Genomic DNA, 14,027 nt, shown 5'->3' with positions numbered 1-14,027 from the left:
CTTTGTGGGATGCTTGCAACACCAGCTTGCAAACGAGGCAATGAGGGGAGAGGCGAAAGGCCATGTTCTGTGGCCTTTGAGAAGCCCTCAGTTTTTAAGGGACTCCCCTTTTTGTGCTGGCAGCAAGTCATCATTGTCGTTTAGAGAGAGTTTCCTCTTTGTTCCCTGGGTTTCATGTGGTCTGCGTGGAGTTTCTGAAGCAATTATACATGTGTCGTTCCCTCTGCCATCCAGCACAAACTTCACCTTGCCGGGACTCCTTTGGACTGGAGCTGGGGCTCCTCCTACACAGACACCTTCTGCTGCAGCTGCATGCCTGCAGACTGTGGCCCCTGAGGGCGGCCGGTCTAGACTTCTGGGAAGCTCTGTGTGGGTTTCTTTTTGCATAAACCGAGCACTTGAGTCATTGATCCTGACCTCATGATGTGAAAGGTGAGGTTTGGAATTTTTAGAAACACTGAAATCATGGAAGTACACCCACACATCTTCCAGGGTCTTGGGTCTTAAAAAGAGTGTGGTATTATGGGATGCCAAGATACAGGGGTCCCGTAAAGCGGGGTTGCCTTGCCTGGGCCGAGCCTGCTGGTCGACGGAGCCCCATCCTGTCGCTGTTTCTCTCCTGAGAAGCCCCGCCCAGTGCCTTCCCATGGCCCCAGGGACGAGGCCCCCACTCCCCGCAAAGGCCGCACGCCCTCGCCTGCTGTGGCGGCTCTGACCTTGGTCCCACATTGTGGTGTGCCAGAACGTCTGAGAGCGCTTTTTACTCTCGGACTCAAACAAAACCATGTCTTGAGCTTGTCTGGGCAGGAGGGGGCGCGCAGCGTCCACCTCTTCCAGGGCTCCCCACTCCGCGGTGCTGCAGAAGCCTCCAGGCCCTTCCTGACTCAGCGCTGGGGCCACGCGTGCCTCTCCCCTCTGTCCCAACGGGCCCTTGGGTGCTGACTGGGGGCCTTGCTGCTTCGGGGGCATCTCAGGACCCCCGTAACCAGCACTGCAGAGACCAGGCCCGTCCACCCACTCCTCTGCCCTTCCTCCTCCCTGGGATGCCCTGAGCTTCTCAGAGCACTGGAAACATGGGTGCTCTCTGTGCTCGTGCGTGTGTGTGCTGTCTGCATGCGGGTGTGTGGGGCTGCATTTGTGTGTGTATGTGTGCACGTGTGTGTGTGTATACAGTGCACCCATGTATACACGTTCACGTGGGTGCATGCCCACACGCGTGTGCAGGTGTGCATTTGAGTGTGGACACAGACGCATCCACGTGTGTGAATGTGTGCACGCTGTGCATGAATGTGCATGCTCGCACGTGTGTGCCCGTTGTACCTGTGAGTGTGCATACGTGTGTGCGTGCGTGTGGACGCACCAGGCTATGAGTGAGAGCTGACACCTGCCTTGACCTCAGGGGCCTCTGTTTTCTCCTCGTAGCCATGACCCCGAGCTCACGGCAGTCAACAGGCTCACGTGAATCACCGTGTGGAGGATTTCCTGGGGCCGAAGATGGGCTGGCCATCCTGGTCCCCTCCCGCGTGCATAGGCGGGGCTGGAGTGCCAGGCCAGGGACCTGGGGCCTAGGGACCAGAGAGCTGGGGCCACGGGGTGGTCCTGGGAACAAGGGGCTATGGGGCTGGGGGTTGGAGGTCGGGGGGACCTGGGGGACAAGGGGTGGGGTGGTGGTCAGGAAGCTGGGGGGCCGGGGTGTCAGGAGGCCTGCAGGGGGGCTGACCCCAGGCCCCCAGTGAACGGGGCGTCTGGGAGGGGCGGGGGTGAGCTCAGTCTCAGATGCGTAGTCCTGCTGGAGCCCCGGCCGGCGTCCTGCTGCAGCCCCGCGCAGGAGCGACGGCACGGTGGTCAGAAACGGCCCAGCTTTTGCCGTCAGGACAGATAAACAGTCGGCCTGCTGTTTATTTTTGCCGAGACCACCAGCCCTTCTCCTCAGAGTGGGGGGAGCCGCCTGTGACGTGACGAAAGAAGCTCTTCACCTGCCTGGACGGCGAGTCCTGCGGGTCGCCCGCTGAACCTGGCGTCCGGGGGGGGCCGTCGGGCGGAGCCTGAGACCTGAAACCTCTGAGCCGGGCTCGGGGTCGGCCAGGCCCGGGTGTCAGGGAAGGGGTGTTGGGCCGCCAGGGGCCTCTGGTGGGGTGGCGGCCCTGGACACTGGGTGGTGGGGTCAGGCCTTGAACGCAGAGCCAACATCGGCGAGGGCTTGGGGAAGCACCCAGGTGGGGGATGGCTGGAAGGGTGGCTGACTGTGGGGGTGCGGGCCAGGGGTTGCGTTCCAGGAGAGACCCGGCAACAGGCAGAAAGGAGGCCACGGGGCGACCCCACGAGCCTGCAGTAGGAGCCTCTCGCTCACCCGTCCGGCCCCACCTGGGCTCCCGGCCCCGCCCACAGCTGCTTTGGGGATGGAGTCTTAGGGGTGGGAGGGTGGTGCTGGGCCGCCTCCTGCCGGAGTCCACCCCAGTGTGCTTCTCCCTTTCCCCAGTCGCCTCCCTCCCAGAAGCCCTAGGCCAGCAGTCCCCAGACCAAGGCGCTGCAGAGGGAAGAGCTCCCGACAGGGCCAGCAGGTGACCCGGGGCCTGCGCTCAGTCTCTCTGCCTGGGCTGTGGGTGGAGGGTGACTGAGGACCTTGATGCCTGTGAGGCTCTCCCTGCCCAGAGGGGAGGGGCCTCTGGAGAGAGGGGCCCCCACCCGAGCAAGCTTCACCTCGGATCACTGCGTCTCCCCTCTGTGCCTCAGTTTCCTTCCCGACAAAACAGTCTAACGATGCCCCCTCGCGGCTGCCGGGGGTCAGGGACACTGTCCCCCGGGACGGCTCAGGGACGCCCTGCTCACGGTGAGCGCTCGGCAGATGCAGACCGCGGTCAGCATTGGTCTTGGGGGACCGTGTCTGCAGCTCTGTTCAGCTGAAGGGGGTCTGCCTTCTGTGCCCCATGGTCCAAGGCCTGAGCCCCATTAAGGTGGCCACCGATTCCTGCCCTGGTCATTGCACACCGGCTCCAGCAGAGGGGGCCTGCGCTCCATGCACAGCTACGTCCTCCCAGCGGAGGCGGCGGTGGTGTATGCAGGAGGCTGGCTGGAGTGGACCTCCGATGCACAAAGGCCCTCTGCAGAGACTGGGATCTGGGGCCTCGGACCTGGTCTCCGAGATGTCACCGTGAGTGGGGTGGGACGCTTGGGGGTGAGGGGCTGCTGGCCGCACGCCCTCCTGGCTGGTCTGCCCTCTGAGCGTCCACCCTTGGCCTTGGGGAGCTTGGTCAGGTAGACGGTGCACAGAGGGGTGTTTGGGCCACCCCAGGCTGCTCCATGGCACGGGAGGGGCTTGATCAAGGCCGCACAGCCTGCGGCTCTTACGGGTCTTGGACTGGAGACCGAGTCCAAGACTGGAGGACTGGGGACTGGGACTGAGACTGAGCCACTTCCAGGTTCTACCCATGGGGGTGGTCCAGGGATGGCAGAGGGCTCCTGGCCTTTAACACCCACAGAGTTGGGTTTTCTGCACCATCCTGTTCTGATCACAGGGTTCTCGGTTCTGCTGGAACCAGCGTTGGTGCAACGTGCCTGGGGTGGGGTGGGGGGCCCGTCCTCCCCTGCTGTGGCCTGCTGCACGTGGTCAGGTCACCTCTCCTGGCCGGGGACTGAGTGGACAGAGGCCTAGAGGGAGCCGCCTAGACCAGGAAGGAGGGCAGCCAGGCCATCTGCCGAGAAGCTGGCACCATTAGGGCAGAAGAGCCCATGTGGCTGGTGGGGCTCTGAGGCCATGGGGACACTGGCTCGGGACCTGCCTCTAGCCTCGGAGGAGTGGCAGCCTCCACCCCTGCGATAAGCCTAGATTGAAGCAAGCTGTCTTTCAAAGCTGGCCAGGATGCCCCAAAATGAGCAAAAGGGAGAACCCCTCCCCCATCCAGGGCTGACAGGGTGGGGCTGGGACTTTTGGAAATCATCACAACTGCCTTCAAAGCAGCAGAGACCCCGCTGCTGGGAACCCACGGAAAGGCAATGGTGCGGGACAGGAAGGGGGGCACTGAGAGCCTGGATGTCCCCCACAGGGCTGCTTATGGTGCCCCCCAAAGGCCCACCACTGGAGGAACGGCTAAAGAATCGCTACGTAATCATGGGGTCCTATTCAGCCAACAAAATGAGTTACATTAAGAGGAAAAAAGCCAGACTGCGTGTGTTATTTTCCTGTGGCCACCGTAACGAGTTACCACAAACCTAGAGCTTTAAAACAACGCACAGTTATTATCTTAGAATTGCGGGGGGCGGGGGCCAGAGTCCTAAAGGTATGGACGAAACTGGGTCCCTCCTGGAGGCTCCGGGGAGCATCTGTTCCCTGCACTTCCAGCTTCTAGAGGCGCCTGCGTCTCTGGCTGAGGCCCCGCCCCCCATCTTCAAAGCCAGCAGCGCAGCATCTCCCGATCTCTCTTGATCTCTCTCTGCCTCTGCTTCCATGCTCACATCTCCCTCTCTGACTCTCACCCTCCTGCCTCCCTCTCATAAGGACCCTGGTGATGACATTAGGCCCATCCAGTTGATCCGGGACGACACCCCCCATCTCAAGGTCCTTAAGTTCATCCCATCTGTCGAATCCTGTCGCCAGGGTGATGGTTAATTTTATGTGCCAGCTTGGCTGGCCTTTGGGGTGCCCAGACATTGGGCCAAACATGAATCCAGGGGTATCTATGGGAGTGAGTCTGAATGAGATTAGTATTTCAGGAAGCAGACTGGGCGCAGCAGGCTGCCCTCCTTAACGTGGGTGGCCCCCGCCAATCCGCGAGGCCTGAATAGAACAGAAAGGCTCACTCTCCCCTGGGGAGAGGGAACTCCTCTTCCTGCCGGCCTTCGACCTGAGGCTCTGAGCTGACACATCGCTCTTCCTGGGTCTCAACCCTGCTGGCCTCTGGGCCAGAGCTTACACCATCGCTCTGCTGGGCCTCCAGCCTTCTGAACTTGGGGCTTCTCGTCATCGAGTGAGCAAATTCCTCGTGATAAACCCTTTCCGTGTACACATCCTGTTGGCTCGGTTCTCCTAGAGAAGCCCGACTCATACACCACGTGAGCTGATGTAGTCGCAGGTTCCGGGGCTGAGGACACAGCATCTTTGGGGGCCCCTGTTGAGCTGACCACACGGGACATGACCATCATGGTTATGTCAGAAAATGCCAGAACCAGCCTGGGGGTGCTCATTTCTGACTGTCTCCCTTCTTTTGATGTTTCTGGGGTTTTCGGTCTTTCTGTCTTAATGGGAAGACTGACTGCAGGTGAGGCAACCCAGCCACGGGAGAGGCAAAGGCTGGGACCCCGTGGGACGGCCTTGGGTGTGGGGCTGCCCCTGGGAGCACCCACCTCCCTGTGAGCCGTGGCTGAGTCTCCCCCTGGCTCTGTGTCAGGACCCTCTGAAATCACCGTGGTTCATCCTTCCTGCAGAGTGTCCCTGTGAGCACAGGGTACAAGAGAGTGGCGGGGATGCTGCCCCAAAGGGTCCTGGGAGAGGAAGCTCGGGCCAGTCCCTGGGGTGAGTGGTTCATGCCGTGTCTGAGCCCCGGGTCGGGGGCCGGTGGCGTGTGGGGGAGCCTCCCCCGGGGAGGGGGGCGTCTTCGGTCACAGGGTGACTCCAGCTGTGGAGGACACGCGTGTGGTAACCTGCCACCGTGCGGGGGCAGCTCGGCCTCTCTGGCCTGCCCTCTGCGGCCCAGTGCAGACCAGGTGGCTTAAAAGGACTGGGTTCTTCCTCAGTCCTGGGGGCTGGATGGCTGAGGTCGGTGTCTCAGGGCTGGTTCCTTCTCTGGCCTCTCTCCTTGGTGTCCCTGTGTCCTTATAGCCTGTAACTGGAATGTCCTCTTCTTTGGGGTCACGTGCCAACAGGTGGAGGCCGGGTGAGCAATGGTGGGCATTTGCCAGTGGTCAGGTGGAAACACTTCTGCAGAATTCCCAGCACTTCCGGGGCCAAAGTGATTCCGTTGGCGGCTTCGTGCCAGCCCTCAGGCTCTCTGACGTTCCCTGACTCCAGGGCCAGCTTTTCCTCTGTAGCCCCCCTTCCTGTGGCCTTGGGTAGAGAAGTTCTCTGCCCTGTGATGCCACAGGCTGCGTCTGGGGGGAGCGAGGCGGGCAGGCTTGCTGGGCTGAGCTGAGCCTGTGCCTGTGTGTCCAGGAAACTTACAAAGTCCAGACCCCGTGGAGCAGAATAGGAACTCAGCCATATGCCAGGTCCAAGCCCTTCAGGGCTGGGTAAGGGACACATCAGGGTGTCCCGAGGCTTGGGACACAAGTGCCTGGGAGCAGGGTGCATGGGGACCACACGGTCACAGGTGACAGGATGGCACTGGCTTCCAGGCAGCGGGTGGGTGGGCTTCTCTCCTGGGTGCGTCCCGTTCTCCCCCCAGGGGAGCCCTGCTCCCTGAGCTGAAGCTGCCGCCCCGCACCCGCTAACAAGCCTGGATTTTAGAGCATATGCTCCTGCTTCCCCAAACCCTGTGCTGCCGGGATTGGTGAGGATTTTGAGGAAAGCTTCTTCTGATGCTCAATTACCCAGGCTGTCCACACTGCCTGGAGTCCATCGCATGGCTGGCTGTGGTTTAGGCGGTGTGGACTGGACTTGTGGGCGTCCCCCTCTTAGGTCAGCTGGGGAGACCTTGGTCCCATCCTCGAGGAGCTGTGTGGGGAGGGCCGGGGCTCTGGACACAGGCCTGAGCTGAGGGTGAGATGGTGGAGTCCTAATGGGCTAGGCCCCGACTGGCCAGAAGGGTGGTCTGAGCTTTGGGGCAGTGGAGGTGGGGTCCCCAGCGGGAACTCCATTAAGGCAAATAAACTGCCCCTGAGTCTGTCTGCTGGTGACCCTCACCCTGCCCCCTGCTGGGCCACCTGTGGTGTGAGTGGGGTCCAGCTTGGGGACAGTCACACCTCTCCCTGCCCTGGGGGACTGGGGTCGCAGCCGCGTGCCTGACCTCTGCCCGGCGTGGCTGACGTACCTCCACGCTGGGGAAGCCGTACTCCTGACCGTCCCCTGTGTGCAGGCTGGCTGGGGGGTGCCAGGTCCCAGGCTTGGCCTCCAGATGAGTCAGCGGGCTGCGGGCGGGCCCCAGAGCCCCCAAGAAGGAGACACGTTCCCTCTGGGAGTGCCCACCTTCACTCTGGTTGGGCGGGATGAGGGCAAAAAGGATGCCCTCATGAAGGTTCCCACCTCCCCAAGTGGACGCAGGGGCACTGTGACTTGGCCAGTTCTGGAGGAGGGGGTGTGGGAGAGGAGGGGGGGGAGAGGGAAGGGAAGCGGGGGCGGGGAGGGAGGAACCTGTAGGGCTGCGAGTCCCGTGACCTGGCCGCTCCCCTCACCTGCTCTCAGTGTCTGTCGGGCCTCCCGTGAGCCGGGCCCTGGAGCAGAAGCCCTTTCTCCAGTCTGGCCGTGCTCGTCCAGACTTCCCTGGCCTGAAGGCAAGGACAGCCCTGCTCGGTCCACCCTCCTCCGCCCCCCGACGGACCCTGAGGACGTCACTACTTGGGGTCTGTGAGAAGGGGCCCAGGTGGCCCAAAGTGCCAGAACAGGGACTCTGGGGACCCAGTAAGGCACGTGCCTCAGGGCGGTGAAGGCACTGAGGCCCCGGGCGGGGGGGCGAGTCACTTGAGGTCACCCCATGGGGTCACAGGGGCCTGAGCCTGGATCCTGCTTCTCCCCACGTGTAGGGTGGGAGTGAGATCTCCTGTACCATTGGCTGGTGTCTCTCCCGCCACCCGGGCCAGCTCCGGTCCCTGGGGGCCAGAGGAGGCCTCTGGGCGGGGGTCCGCTTCCCGGACGGGCACGGTCACAGGGGGTGCTCCTCGTAACCAGCAGCACGTGTGCGTCCCGGCCAGCTTCCTGCGCGTTATGTATGTGCCCAGAGGACTGATACTTTCTGGCGACAGAAGAATTTGGCCCCTTTCCTCATGTGCCTGCCATGGGGGTCCCCAGCCCGGCAGCGAGGATCTTGGCATCTGAGTTTAGCAGACACAGCCAGGGAGGCACGGGGGCGGCCTGTGGGCGGGGTGCATCCCGATTTGGGTGGAAATGCCGGGGTGGGAACGGTGGCGTGGACGGAGAGGTGCCTGGTGGAGGGGCTATTAACCACCAGGTAACAGATTTGATTAATTTTGTGCCTGGAGGGTTTTTTTTTTTTTTTTCTTTTCCCAAAGAATCAGAGAAAACAAAATATTTTTCTAATTAAATAAATCTACGGTGCACGGTAATGGAGGCCGTCTGTTGGTCTGTGACAGGGCGGGGGAGACGTGGAATAATGATTTTATTTTTTCATTAAATAGAATTATAGGCAGTTACTCAAAGCAATGCTGAGCCTAATTGAGAGAAACCCATTTCTTCTTAATTTACTTTCACGGTTTTGGATGATAAAAGAGTGTGTTCGTTGGAAAATTAAATAAAAAACACACCACGAGGACAGGGTCTCTTTAGGTGCATTATTTGGTCCTTCCAGCTTTAAGTAACGGTCAGCAGGCCCAGGTGAGAACGGGGGGGACTCGGGCCTCGGGGGTTCTGCTTGGGGGTTTCGGGGTTGGAGAAGGTTTGGCGGCATAGAGACCCCGAGACCACCAGGCTCTGCGGGGTCCCGGCTCCCCTCCGTGAGACGCCCAACACACGCTTCCCTGCAAGGCACAGACCTCCCAGTGTCCGTCCCAGGTCCCCTGGCCTCTGTCTTCCATGGAGTCTGGACCTCCCTCCTAAATCCTTTCTGCCCATCAGAATCCTCGAGAAGTTGGCCGGCCCGGAAGTCGGAGGCCATCGAGATCACCCGGTCTCGTACCTGGGGTCTGTGCACAGCTCGGTCGGCATCATCCCTGCCCCGCCCCCTAGGAGGGCTCCCACCTCCAGGGTCTGTGCTGACCAGGCACCCCGACCATCTTCTGCGCTCGCTCACCAATACTCCACTTCCTTCAGCAACGCCCCCCTCCGCCCCGACCAGCCCCTTCCCGTTGCTCGTCCTGCTGTGCCCGGCTCCTGGTGCACCGTCGCAGCAACACGGGCATCGAACGGGGCTGTGGCTCTCTGGACTCGTACTGAGCTCCTACTGCCACAGGAGAGCCCCGCGAAGTCTGGAGGGTGGCGCTAGACAGCTGCCTTGGTGGCCCAGGGAACCCAGCGCCGTGCGTCTGAACTTTCTGCGATGCCAGGAACATCCTGTATCCGCGCTGCCCGCAAGGGCGGCCACGGCCCCGTGTGGCAGATGAGCATTTGAGATGCAGCGAGTGTGACTCTGGAGCTGGATTTTAAATTGTATTTATTTTAATTAATTTAAATTGAAATCACCACGGACAGCTAGTGGCTACCGTATCACACGGGAGTCTTTGAAATTCCGGGCGACGTCCTCCTGCTTTAGATGCAATCTTTTGACACAGAGAGGCGGTCCCAGGTCTCTGTGACACACGTTCCCCCTTCCCTGTTTTGGGGGCAGGTAGCATTTCTCGGGTGAGAGGTATATACAGTCAGACAAGCGTGAGGGTGTTTATTTTTAATTGAATTTTATTTTAAAAAACCTATTGCAAAGTTCAGAATGTGCAACAGTCTCCAGTGAGAAGCAGGTTTCCTCCAGCCCCACCTGGCTGCCGCCGCCTCTGCCCCTACCTGAGCCACCCCCTCTGCTTCTCTCTAACCCCTCGAGTCGCAAGGAAGGGGTGCGCGTGCCCGTGGAGGACCGCTGCATCCTGGACGCCAGCTACGGAGCTGCCAGCGACATCACACCGACTAAAATCTCCAGCCCGGTGCTGCCTCGCGACTGCCCTGCTGGGCTCTTCCACGTTAAGGGCTGAGCTGAGGCTCCAGCCGGTGCTTCTGTGAAATCAGGGCTGCTCGGGGACACCCAGGATGGATGGGTGCCGCAGACCGAGGGCCTCACCAGAGTCTCTCTGGGCATTTCTGGCTGTGAGCTCCCGTTCTGTTTGTGCTCTGAGCTGCTGGGACACGGAGCCCCCAGCCAGCGCTGAGCCGAGGTCAAGGGCGTTCAGGAGGGAAGAGCTGCTGCAGCAGCCCCTGGGCATCCTGCCTCCCAGACTTCCCCCTGCCCCCTCGGCCCTGAACTCCCCCGCCCCATCCTGGCTCCCGCCTTGAAGACCGGATCCCGGGGCAGGTTCGGTCCCCTGCTGCGGTCTCCACCTGTGCAGGTTGCTGTGGCCAAGTGGTCACCTCTGGGGGAGGTCACTCCCCGTGGGGCCACTTTGCTGGGAGGCTCTGTTTCCACTCACCGCTTCTGCTACTTTTTACACTAACGACTTCCCAGGACAGGCCCAGTGGCCGTGGATAATGGTTCCCGTCTGCGGAGCCTTCCAGAGCTGCTTTTCCCGCTGGCCCTCCCCTCAGCCTGCGCCCCCCGACACCCAGAGCCCCAGAACCAAGCTGCTCCCATCCCCCGAGGCGGCCTGAGCTCCCCGGGGGAGGCAGCACGGGGTCCTCATAGCAGGCCCTTGCCCTCATGGGACCTGGGCCGAAGGGGACCCAGGCTGGGCCTGCCTGGGTCGGGGTGGGGGGTCCTCTGAGGTCTCCCCAGGTCCCTGGCAGGAGGCAGACACTTCACAGAGGCTACAGGGCTGCTCACGGCCACCCACAGACACTTATTAGGCACCTGCTGCATCCAGCTTTGTGCTGGACCCTGGGGCCTGGGGGTGGGCGTGTGAGCGCGGCCAGGAGCAGAGCTGCGTGGGAAGTCTGCGTTCTTCTTCCTTCCCGAGGGGACGCTGAGGGTGTCCAGGCTGCCCCACCTGAAGGTCGGACATCTGGCCAGGTTTCTCCTCGCATGCCTGCTGTGATCACACCGTGGGCCGACGGGCTCTGGCTGGGTCTGAGCTCAACAGAGAGGCACCTGGCGATCGATTGGTGATGCCTGCCACGGTCATGGGCCCGAGCGGCAGGAATTGTTGGTGAGTGTGGATGCTGACGGGACGCCCATGCTGGGGCCGGGTCACCAGGTCTTTTCATCACTAGCAACGTCTTCCCCAAAGTGTTGGTTGATTTCACTGTGCCCACAGTACGTATTAACAGGCACCTGTGCGGAACGAAGGCGTGTGTGTCGGGCTGTTGTCGGGGGGCGGGGGCAGAGGCGGCATGGCCCATCGGTGGAGAGAAATGAGAGCTGCAGTCAGCGTTGGGGGCAGGGCGGCAGGAGGGAGACGTCTGGTTTGCTGGTTGGCCAGCAAGTGTGAGATGTCCGGCTGCCTGAGCTGAAGCCACGTCTGGGGGCTCTGTACCCCGTTTCCTCTGCCCAGAGGGGCTCGTCAGACGTCATGGTGGTCAGCACTCTCCCCTTTCTGGAACCCTCCTCCAGCAGCCCCAGCGCCCACCCCACCCTGCCGGACCCGAGCTTCCAAGGCGCCAGACCCACAAAGCGGGGGAGGAGGACCCGAGGGGCCCAGATGGCAAACCAGGGATGCCATGCTGCCCACGGGCTCAGTCCACAGGGCGAGAGGGGAGGAGTGCTTTGGGGACCTTGGTGCCCATGGCCTCAGAACCCTGGGGTAAGGCTGACCCCGCGGGAACCCCTCAGGGGCAATTACAGCTGGAGGCTGGCAGGGGGCGTGATGGATGGGACGGCCGTCCTCCTGGGCCGTCCTGCTGGGCCGTGACGAACGTCCCTCTCCCTCGCAGGCTCACTCTGGAGCTCTAATACTCCTCGAAAGCCCCATTTGTCCCCTGTAATCACAGCATTAAACTTTAATATCCAGTATTAATAAAACATACTCTCCCTAATACAGCCAGAAGAGGCTGGGAGCCGGCGGGTGTGAGGATGGTCCCTGGGTGACTGTCTCTGATGCTTTCCTGGCGGCCGGGGGTGGGGGGGCAGCGCCGAGGGGGCACCAGGCCTCCTGGACAAGTATGGGGTGAGGGGGGCTTCTCTGAGGGGTTGGGCTGAAGGCCAGTGGGTGCTGGGGCTGGTCTGTGTGTTACCGTTTGAGATTTTCTGTTTCTTCCCGACGGGCTTTGTTTTATGTTATTTCATGCTTTTTTGAGATGTCATCACGCACCACACCACTCACCCTTTCAAAGTGCACAGTCGGGAAATACGGCACCGTCGACCCTCACTATTCAGACCCGCCTCCCTGCTGACGGTTATCTGTGGCCTCCGCATCCGTCCCGCGGCACTTCTGTGGTCACTCACAGACACGCGGCGGCCGTGAGAACGTTGAGCCATGAGTCATGCGTCCCTGGGTGAGCTTCGGCTCACGGTGGGGACAAGGTTCCTTCCCGTGGCCTACCTAGTGCCGAGTTTTCCACGTTTCTGGGCTTTTCTTTGGCGATTTTGCCGTTTAAAGTGGCCTCAACCTGGTGCTGTGGTGCCTGCGTGTGGCCTCGTGTGGGCTGACTGTGCACACACGTGTGAGGCACACGGACCACCCCGCATGCCAGCCAGGCAGTGTCAGCACCCAGCACCCGATGGGTAACCCTCCAACTGCCCTTGGCAGGCAGGTCCAGTCCCGCATAGAGACCGGGGACCTGGGTGGATGGGGGTCAAGGGCCTCTCCTTTGCCACCCCCAGAGCCAGGAGGGGTCACTGCCCTTGCCTGGCCCGTCCTGGGCACAGATGGCTGAGGCAGAAGCAGGGCCCTGGGGTCTGCAGGCTGGCCGTGGGCTGGGTGGTCGAGCACTGCTGACCCCGCAGCTCCCAGGCCGTGAGGTTGAAGGTGTTTATGGAGGCGGAGGTGGTCAGGAAGCAGGGGACAAAGAGGCCTTGGCAGGAGCAGCGTCCGGCACAGGACAGGAAACCTTCTCAGAAAAGCTGGACATGGCCCTCCGTTCCCTGGGGAGAGGGCAGTGGTGAGGAGAATGCGGGCTTTGTGTGCCCTGCCCCCTCCCTGAGCCGTGGGCCGCCCCGCCCTGGGAGCATGTGGCTCCCGGCCTGCATTCCACCACCTGGAGCCTTCCAGAAACTCGGCCTCCTTCTGGCCGGATCTGGGATGTGTGGTTGAGGCACAAGGCCCTGGGGACCCCAGAGGCTCTGGGTTCCAAGATTGTGGGTTTGGAGACGGGGTTTCAAGGCTGTGCCCTGGGGTGCCTAAGGGGCTGGTGGGCGGGGAGGGGGCACGGGGCTGGAGCTGGACTGTGGGGGGCCAGTGGGCCTGGGGAGTCCAGCCCCTGGGGAGCCATTTGGAATCAAGCTGGAGCCCCAAGGACCTGTGAGGCCATTTGGAAAAAATTGAGGGGGCCCCACGGAGGATGCTTTCGGCTCCCCAGTCCCATAAATCTTACCGTAGGGCATGAAACACCAAGTGAGCGGTCATGTTGGACTATTGTTCAAACCTGAGTCCTGCAGTTGTGGTCCCACACCTGGCCAGGCTGCCTCTCCCAGCCTGGACCCCCAGGTCTGCCACCCTGGGCCCAGCATAGCAGAACCACAGAGTCCTGTTAAACCCATTCTCGCCACTCTGCCCCCCACCCCGCCCCCGCTCCCGCACTGCCAGCCTGTCCGTGTCTCTCCTGGCCTCGGACCAGATTCCTGCAGAGTGCTCCACGGGCCGTGGGTGGTCCCCAGCCACCTGCAGTGGTCTTCAGGCAACATGGTGGTTTCTGATGAAAAACTGGTGAAGCGAAAGGGTTCCTACACACTCACTAATGTGAAACTTAAGATTAATTATGATTTCCACAGAAATCCCATTATGCAAATCATAATCATTTTGTTCTGAAGGGCTGCACCAGGGTGCGAGGCCTGCAGCGGCCCGAGATCCATCTCCCTGACCCTCAGGGCGTTATCTGTTATGGAACTTTGTCAACTACGGGCACGGAGCCCTTGAAGATTTTGCCTCTTTTCCAAAAAAGCTCAGGGATCTCCAGGTAAATCCAATTGCATGGGTTTTTTTTTTTTTTTCTTTCCTCAGGACAACTGCAAAATTCTTTTCAGTTTTAAGTGGAAGAATTGTGTTGCCAAAGGCTGAGAAGAGATGAAAACGTCATTCAAAAGTGCATGAAAGGGCTTCCCTGGTGGCGCAGTGGTTGAGAGTCCGCTTGCCGATGCAGGGGACGCAGGTTCGTGCCCTGGTCCGGGAAGATCCCACATGCCGCGGAGCAG

At 61.2% G+C, this 14,027-nt stretch overlaps 1 long non-coding RNA gene across 1 annotated transcript in view; it reads left to right on the top strand.

The window, feature by feature from the left end:
* The first annotated feature begins 3,042 nt into the window (after positions 1-3,042).
* The window catches only part of LOC132594024 (uncharacterized), a 68,935-nt gene continuing 57,950 nt past the window's right edge, over positions 3,043-14,027 (top strand). The window contains exons 1-2 of the long non-coding RNA XR_009560141.1: positions 3,043-3,151; positions 13,837-13,984. This is a non-coding gene — a long non-coding RNA (uncharacterized lncRNA). The remainder of the gene's footprint in view (positions 3,152-13,836; positions 13,985-14,027) is intronic.

This window comes from Globicephala melas, chromosome 1 (assembly GCF_963455315.2).
Source record: "Globicephala melas chromosome 1, mGloMel1.2, whole genome shotgun sequence".
In the NCBI taxonomy this organism is placed as follows: Eukaryota; Metazoa; Chordata; class Mammalia; order Artiodactyla; family Delphinidae; genus Globicephala; species Globicephala melas.
This window is presented reverse-complemented; position numbering and strand designations above follow the sequence as displayed.